The 9412-nt window shown below is 43.7% G+C and overlaps 1 non-coding gene across 1 annotated transcript; it reads right to left on the minus strand.

The window, feature by feature from the left end:
* Window positions 1-3633: 3633 nt before the first annotated feature.
* On the minus strand, window positions 3634-3747 carry LOC134913394 (U5 spliceosomal RNA). The gene has a single exon (XR_010177160.1). It is a non-coding gene; the product is annotated as a U5 spliceosomal RNA (small nuclear RNA).
* Between the last annotated feature and the right edge of the window lie 5665 nt (window positions 3748-9412).

Consider the following 9412-nt stretch of genomic DNA (forward strand, 5'->3'; position numbering starts at 1 on the left):
CTAAACTGCCTGTGGGAGGGGGCATAGAGGGGAGGAGCCAGCACACCCACTGAAGACATTTAAAGTGCACCAGCTCCTTTGGACCCCGTCTATACCCCATTGCACTAGATTCCCCCAATATCCCTTATGGATGCTAGAGAAATATCCTTTTGTATTTCTCGAGGTGTGTTGTTCTTTCAGGAAGCTAGAGAGTAGAACTTTTTCATATTTCTCGCTTTCCGGTATATGATTTGTGGTTTTTCTGAAATGAGGGGTCGTAGGGTTTCATCCAGCAATAGGACATGCTAATGGTTTTTTTTTAATCATATTTACGATCACAGTGGTGTTACTGTTGAATTGAGTGATGAAAGGAAGGAGGTGTTGTATTCTTATTTTTTTTTTATATTTTAACATATCTTTCCTTTCCATATATTTTTTTGTAACTCCAATTTTTCTTTTTGGTAGCCTTTCTCTATGAAATTTGTCATCGTCTCTTCACTCTGGACTCTGAAAATAATTGGGTCAGTGCAGTTATGCTTGATTCGTGGAATTGGCCTCGTGGGATATTGGAAATCCAATTTTTGTGATGGTTACTTGTAGTCAAAAGAGCATTATTACCATTAACCTGTTTAATGTGTGTTTTCATTTGCAGCTGGTTGTTTTCGATCTAGATTTCTAGAGCCAGAAAAACAATTGATTCCTTACTTGATGTTATTTCAAATTCTAAATTGATAGAATTGCTATTGACGTATTCATTAAAGTTTTCCAGATGTTCTGCTGTCCCGCACCATATGAAGAACATGTCATCAATGTAACGGTACCAGCATTTCAGATGTTCTAGATGTTTGTTGTTTGACCAGATGTTGTCATCCTCCCATTTCACCAGGAAAATATTGGCATAACTAGCTGCCAATGGTGTGCCCATGGCAGTTTCACACTTTTGCAAGTAGTATTTACCTTCATTCCAGAAGTAGTTGTGTGTCGAAAAACAAATTCAGCATTTGCCATGATGAAATTGATTTGTCTATTGGGTAAGGTTGTCAAATTTGAGAAAAAGTGTCATGTATGGGAACGTCCTGTGTCGTGAGCAATGCAGGTATAAAGTGACTTGACATCGGTGGTGCATAGTGTATAGTTTTCTCTACATTCCATTGTTTATAATTTCTGTAATAACAGTGCTTCAGAAAGATGAATTAATACCAGGTGTTAAAAACACAAATATCATGCATGTAATAAAAAACATATATAATAACAGACTCATAACAACAACCACAATGTTGGTGAATTCTAAAAGAGCCTTAAAGACCTTTGATAAAGCATTGCTGAAACCGTGTAGTGGGACTTTTTACAGTCAATCCAAGCCTCGGGAGATTCCAGTACCCTCTACTGTGGATAAGTAATAATAGGATTTTGGTACTTACCAGGTAAATCCTTTTCTTTGAATCCATAGGGGGCACTGGAGTACTCTTGGGATATGGACGGGCGTAGCCGAACAAAGGCACTGAATATTCAAATTTAGGACTCTCCCCCCCCTCCATATCCCCGAGTACCTCAGTGTACGACCTCAGTGTTTTTTACTGAGCGAACAGGAACGATATAGAGAGGTTGACAATGGAGAATACCTATAACATAACGGACAACAACAATGTTGACCCATAACCTTACTGTCAACTAAACCGTTGACACTATAACCGATAGAACTTTATAATTTGAACCAATCGGTGAAAATGTGTTACCATAAGCTCCTCTGAGCTTAATATCAATCAAGTAAAACTTGTTACCCTAAGCTCCCTTGAGCTTAAAATAACCCAGGTAAAACTGCTCTGGGTGGGCGTCCAGTGCCCCCTATGGATTCAAAGAAAAGGATTTACCTGGTAAGTACCAAAATCCTATTTTCTTTATCATCCACTAGGGGTCACTGGAGTACTCTTGGGACGTACCAAAGCTTCCCTCGTGGGCGGGAGAGCTGTTTGATACTTGTAACAGTAGGCAGGCCAAAGCTAGATGCTGATGGCGCCACCATTTATAACGTGTAAACGTGCACAAACATGGTGCACATGAAGGCTATATAGCCGCGTTTTAGACACTCCACGACCCACTGGGTCTGACATTCCCACAGAACCTGTGGGATGAGCTATTACTGACGTAGGCGATTGTAACTTAGCCTTAAGGTAAACCTGACTTGTAGTCATTATTATTACCCAACTGGATAATGTCTGCTGAGAAACTGGTTAACCCCAGTTGGCAGTATCCTAGAGAACAAACAACGTATTCATATCACGTACTGTTGACGTTCGGCATATAAACGCGTAATGCGTGTACCACATTCAGAATTCTAAAATGTGCTGTCCACACAGGAACCCCTATTGGTATATTGATGTGAAGAATACGAAAGCGTGATTCGTCCGAAGATCTGCTTTGTCATGAGAAAACTCAAATACGGTGGCTTGGAATACAAGGCACCCAAATATGAAAACAAAACCCTTGCCGAAGCCAAGACTATAAGAAAATTGTTTTCCAAAGTGAGAAACTTAATTCCCATTTGTTGAAAGGGTTCAAAATATGAAAACTGTAAGAAAACTGAACCCAACCTCAAGTCGCCTGGCGCTGTAGGTGGGATAAATAGAGTCTGAACTTTGATGACACCTTGTAGAAAGATGTGTACAGACGCAAATAGAGGCAAACGTCTTTGAAAATAAGTTTACCACACAGATACCTGCACTCTTAGTGTAGATCAACGCAGTTTTCCATGCCACCCCGTTTAACAGAATACGGGTAACTTGAAGGATGATGTTGGAAACTTCCAAGGTTTACAACCTATGTAAGCACACGAAATTTTGTAATAATGAGCTGCCTTAAGCGGCTTACTAGCTCGTAACATGGTTGGTATAACCGATACTGTAATGCTCTATTTCGTAATAATGAGCTGCCTTAAGCGACTTACTAGCTCGTAACATGGTTAGTATAACCGATACTGTAATGCTCTATTTCTTAAGAGGGCGGTCTGAACCCTCACCCTGTCAGCCGCAGCTGCGGTACATAGATAATAGGTACCTAGGTAACTATGGGTAAACGAACGTTCCCTGATGTAACAGGTTGGACGTATTATGAGCGGGCCAAGATCGTGTGCCAGTATTCCTTTAAAATTCGAGAAGCAAACTTCTCCGAAACCCATGAGATACCACCAGTATGTTGTGACGAACTGTCTTATGATCCGTTTTGGCAACGGAGAGAGAGCAGTGGAAAATGGTAGAGCCAGATACCCGATGCTGAATGACCACACGAATGTGAGAGACTCCACCGCCACTGCCCTTGTGATCTGTTTTGTACACAAACTGATCTTTTCTAATTGTGGCGAGATGCCATCCTGTATACTTGAGGGTAACCCCCTTCTGTGGACTCACATATGACACACCTGTGGATTTAATGTCCAGTTTTCAAGATCCAAATCCTGACGGGTGAGATCCTCTGTCTAACAGATGTCCACTCACGGAATGATCTCTTGACATTTTCACATAATGGTGTTCTGAGCCATTGAGGATTTGAGTCACATGCCGCATTGCCATGCGGCTTCTTGGTTCTCATGCCGCATTGCCATGCGGCTTCTTGGTTCTCACTTGTATGCAACTGCCGTTGCCTTGTTTGACTGCTAAAGGCCAGCGTGAGGCAGGCATCAAAAATTTACATGAAACTCACGGTTGTTCCCCTCCACGGAAATCTTTAGTAAAAGGCGAAAGATTTATTCGTTCTGAAGAGAAACCAGAGTATATCCCTGGTCAGACTGAAAGCGAATCATGTATTGCATTGTAAAATGCACAGAGTTCTAGGACATTTATCGACCGCAAACTGTCGTGTTTTAGAACCTTTGTCGCTAATTTTAACTACAAATCCTGACCCTCTGCGACTGTAGTCCAGAGTATATGCACCCTTGTTCCTCTGTGGGAAACGCGAGTGAAGGGTGGCGAACTAAATTGAAAACACATCTTTATTCTTAATAGGTGAATACACCAATGTACCGCTAGTGTGCGTGTTTTGCACTAATTACTAGATGTACATTTGTTCTTGCTGGTGTAGTAGGTAAAAGTCTTTGATTTACCGTATTTATAATCTTACCTAGGAATTGACATCGTTTAGACGGAATTAGATGCGATTGTTTTCGAACTTGATCTGCTACCGCAGTATACCTTAGTAGCGCAAGTTAGAGGAACTTTGTTGAGACAGAGTTCTTATGTGAGATGAGCTATCATCCGAACATCACTTTGGTAAATACCCAAAGCGATAAGCAACGGTAGACATGAAATGGTTAATGGTTGTGGCGATTTGCAAACGCTAGAACCTGTGATGAACAAACCGGACTGGGTAAATACGCATTGTGAAGATCCAATGCAATTATGCAAATTTTGTGGCTCCAATAAGCAAATACTAACCGCAGAAAATCCATTTTCTAACTGTAGTAAATGACTTGCTGACTGATATTGCGACAGAGCTGTTTGGTTTTGCTCAAACAGAAGGGAATAAGTAACTTTGACTCTGTTGGCGTACTACTGCCTGGTTTATAAACCAGCAAAGACTAAATGACAACCTGCCAACCGTTCGACAGAGGCCGTTTTGTACTTTAAGCTGTAAATAGCTGAGACATGTATGAGTTGAAGTCCTGAAACCTCGCAACTGTAACATGTAAAGACACGCTTCCCCAATGTAAAAGAGGTCATCAAACCACTGGCTTGCTGACTGTAACGTCATGTCGTCAACGTCAGCGTGACTGTTTCTTATAAAGGGATAAAACGCCGTTACAAGTATGCGCTAATGGCTGAATAGCCTAAAGGGATAAAATGCCGTTACAAGTAGATCAAATGTATGAGCAAACAAGCTCTGGCATTGTCGCGCTTAACTAGCGACCATGAAAATAACCGGCGTTAGCAGAAGCTTTACAGATATGCTCTGCAGCTTATTTTAACAGTGATCGGCATGGTTTCATACATAGATTCTAGTGACCCACATGTATCTGTGGTTTTTATAATGTTTGACAGAAACACATACCAATGGCGGATCGCGTCCTTTTGGAAACGATTATGTATGGTTGTCCAAAACCCCGCACTATCTGCGTGCTGGACTAATGTACCCTTCTCACTTGTAGTTATCGGTGTGAGATTTGACATAGAATCGTGCATTAAATTATAAGACCAGTGAAATAAACACTCTGGTACCCAAAGGAAAATTGGCCCTTTGGAAAGACTGTCTTTTGTTAGCGCTGGCGGAGTCATTCCGAGACTCCGATTACCGCTGTTTTAATTTGAATTGCCAATGTTAACAATTTTAGTCTGCACTAGAGCCTTATTCGCTATGTAGACAGACATCATAATAGGCAACAAACAGACACTTGCACGACTTAATAAAGTTATTATATGGCATATATATCAATATATATATATGTTATTGCTGAACAGCATATTCTAAAGTGTTCTTTATGTGAAAAGCAGTTCACATGGGCATGAAACCCGAACCAAATTCCTACTAACACCCCTGCGCCTTCTGGTGGCTTAAAGATGTAGGGCAGGAATGTTCTAGAATCATCCTGAACTAAAAATTCCCACTAACACCCCTGCGCCTCCTTGTGGAGTAAAGGTGTATGGCCGGAATGTTCAGGAATTATAAGCTGGAAAAACAGCAATGATTAAAAATGGCTTATGCTTTCACTGAAAATCACAGTACAGGCAGTGTTAATATAGGCTTAATAGCCTTTTATACAGGTAATATATGCTTAATAGCGTATATGTTATTACAGGTCTATTATACAGTAAACCCATACACTTAGTTAACTTCCAGTTACTCTAAAACCAGCCTGCAGTGTATATATTATATTGCAGTCTTAACAAACTGAACAGCCTTTTTGTTAACCCATGCAGCCTCTGCTGCTATGGGCATTTACTCCCCCCTCACCCCCCCTGCAGCTGCGCTGCTTGTGAGGTAACTTCTATCCTATGTTACCTGCAGCGGATTGGAGCGGGTGCAGGGAGAGCGTATCAGCCCCTTGTGTCCCGCGATCTCCCCCTGTTCAGCCGTAGTGCTGTCCCCTCTTACACCGCAATAGCTAGCAGAGGGGTGCCGGGGAGCCGGATAGCGGCGGGGGACGGATGTAGGAGGCCAGCGGCAGCAGCCTGTCTCCGCGGCTGGCTGTATAGCGGACAGCGGGAGCCGGCCGGAAGTCGTGCGGCGCCGGATATGAGCGGCGTCGCTGGCTCTCTGCAGAGTAGCTGGCTCGGGCGGCGCTTTGTACAGCAGTGGCCGGGTACCAGCGTTGGGAGAGCGGCCGGCGTCTGATTGACGTGCGGCCGCTCGGAGCTGTGTAATCTCAGTTACCACCCCCTAGCTATACTGCAGTGTCCAGCTTAGCGATGGGAGAGCGGCCGCCGTCTGTGATTGACGTGCGGCCGCTCGGAGCTGTGTCCTCTCTGGGAGAGCGGCCGGCGTCTGTGATTGACGTGCGGCCGCTCGGAGCTGTTGACGTGCGGCCGCTCTGCTTCTTGGAACGGGTGCAGGGAGATAATTCAGCGGGGCATGAGCGGCGGCTGTAATCAGCTGTGGGCAACAGAAAAAATAAACACTTTCCCCACACTGCAGGGCGGCAGCGTGAGCTGACCGCCCTGACCCCACCATACCTTGTGCTGCAAGCTCCGTCCAGCTTGAGACGGGCTTCTGATGCTGGCTGTGACGGACTTCTAAGCTCTGTCCAGCTTTCAGATCATCATCTTGGCTGTGCTATCCTGGCTGTGACGGAGCTTCTTCTGTAAGCTCCGTGCAGCCTGCAGGAGACAGCTGCCTGTGGCTGTGAGGGTGCTCTTTGTGAGGACCGACACGCCATGCGCTGCCTTGCAGCGCCTGTGGCTGTGAGGGTGCTCTTTGTGAGGACCGACACGCCATACGCTGCCTTGCAGCGCCTGTGGCTGTGAGGGTGCTCTTTGTGAGGACCGACACGCCATACGCTGCCTTGCAGCGGCACCATCCCGGACCCCTGTTTTTCAAGAAACTGGGGAAGGGAAGTGTAAAATAAAAAGAAAAATAAAATCTCAAATGTGGGCTCTTCCCACAAGCCTTGATGTTCGTGCTGTGAGCACCGAAAAAACACTGAGGTCGTACACTGAGGTACTCGGGGATATGGAGGGGGGGGAGAGTCCTAAATTTGAATATTCAGTGCCTTTGTTCGGCTACGCCCGTCCATATCCCAAGAGTACTCCAGTGACCCCTAGTGGATGATAAAGAAAAAGGGAGAACCACCAGAACCATTGCGTAGGATAAAGAGAACACTCTGGACCCCCGCTAGGTGGAATACCCGGCTAACACCACAAGGGATCTGGTAACTATTTATCTCCAAACTGGATGTCCTAATAACACCTTTTTGCTGGGAGGACTTTTTTGTTGATCAGCACACATTGCTCATGCCGGTATTTGCACATTGACTTGCCCTAAGAGAGACTAAGTGTGGTCTAGACATCGGCTTTAAGGCTGTTTTAGAATTCACCAACATTGTGGGTGTTTTTATGAGTCTGTTATTATATATGTTTTTTATTAAATGCATGCTATTTGTGTTTTTAACACCTGGTATTAATTCATCTTTCTGAAGCGCTGTTTTTGTGTATATTTCATAATTTTATATCGGGGTGACCGACTATCCCCCCACCCAACAGCACCTTAGAGAACCGGCTCAGTTTTAAGCGCCTGATTTATATTAATTTATTAATATAATTTCTGTAATAAGCTTGTGGTGTCCTGTAAATAGCTTCTCTGTTGCGTTACTATTGTCTGGAGGAAGGAGTCTGTGTAAGATTAAAAAAATATGAAAAGTGCCCTCAAATTACCCCCAAATCGCTTTTTTTTCTACTTTTATTTTGCATTTTTTGTTAAATTCCTTTGTAATTAAACAAATATGGTCATTATCTGGAATGGGAAATATTAATCATATTATGACTAATGACCACTATGGCCATGTCCTATTATGTTGGGTACACACTAAATAATGTGTGTCTCAAGCAACGGCATCAAACATTGCGCCGAACATACACGATGTATTGTTGCCAGCCGCATTTAAAATGCATGCTGTTGTTCCCTGAGTCGTCCCGTTCATGCAGCATGCCAAACAGAACGACTCAGGGAACGCCACACGGGAGTGCGCGATCATGGGTAGACATTGAGCGAGATGGACGTTATATTGTTCGGAGCTGCAGCAGATTAATCACTAAAGCAATTATCGTCCGATTAATCACTAAAGTTAGGTACACATTAAATGTAATTGGGAGCGACGGACCAGCGAGATCGGAAAAGACGGACCTGGAATGGGGTGACGGCATCGGCAAATGCATACACACTTGCCGATGCTGGCACCAAAGTGGGGGAGAACGGGAGCCATGCTTCTTTCGCAGCATTGCATCGCTAGCAATAACCCTCGATTGAGCTACATGTAAAGACGACAGGGGATGTCAGTAGCGACCCGCGACAACGCACATCACTAGCGATGTAGTGGGTACACATTAGGATGATTTGAGCGATTTGTTGTAACAACTCGTCGTTATTGGACAAATCGCTCAAATTGTCGGCTAATGTGTACCCAACTTTAGAGTGTACCCAGCTGAAGAGTACAAGCATTGGCGTTTCTATAATGGGTGTAATGGGCCCAGGGGAGCCCACACTGCACCCAGTTATACTTACCTTTCTGGAGTCCCGCGTCAGGCGCTGCAGCCGCTGTAAAAATCACAACCAAAATGGCAGCCGCACATGCGTAGTAGTGAAATTAGTCTCCGGAACATGGCAGGCGCCATGTTTCCAGAGACCTGCGCATGCCAGTACCAGATGAGTCAAACCATCAAAAAAGCAGATTCTAACATGAGGCTGACGTTAGCTTCTTATTCGGCCAGCTTCTTATTATTATTATTATTACATTTTATTTATATGGCGCCACATGTGTTTCGCAGCGCCGTACAAAGGACAGTACAGGGGACCAAACATTGCATTACAGTAAATAAATAACAGAAATAGAGTACAGGTAACAGAGCACCACACATTCTCAAGACATAGTACAGCTAAGATGTAAGTATTGAGGGAGTGATCATCGTACTACTAGAGGCTGGTGGTCATAGATGAAGATGAGCCTTTACTAGCAGGATAAAAATGGTCGTTGAGTAGGGGAGAGCTGTGAGTGAAATGTGTTGAGACTAGGGCTTAGATAACAAGAGGAAAGAGGGCCCTTCTCTGAAGAGCTAACAATCTATTGGGTTATCCACTTCTTATTCGGCTCCAGCTTCTTATTCAGAAAAAATTATATTAAAATAAATGAAATAAGGATAGATCACTAAGTTAACATTGTATAAACTTCAAATAGTGTCCCTTACACCAATTTACATTACATTTTGCATTAAACAAAAATGATTTAGTCATGAAA

Source organism: Pseudophryne corroboree, chromosome 4 (genome assembly GCF_028390025.1).
Source record: "Pseudophryne corroboree isolate aPseCor3 chromosome 4, aPseCor3.hap2, whole genome shotgun sequence".
NCBI classification, from domain to species: Eukaryota; Metazoa; Chordata; class Amphibia; order Anura; family Myobatrachidae; genus Pseudophryne; species Pseudophryne corroboree.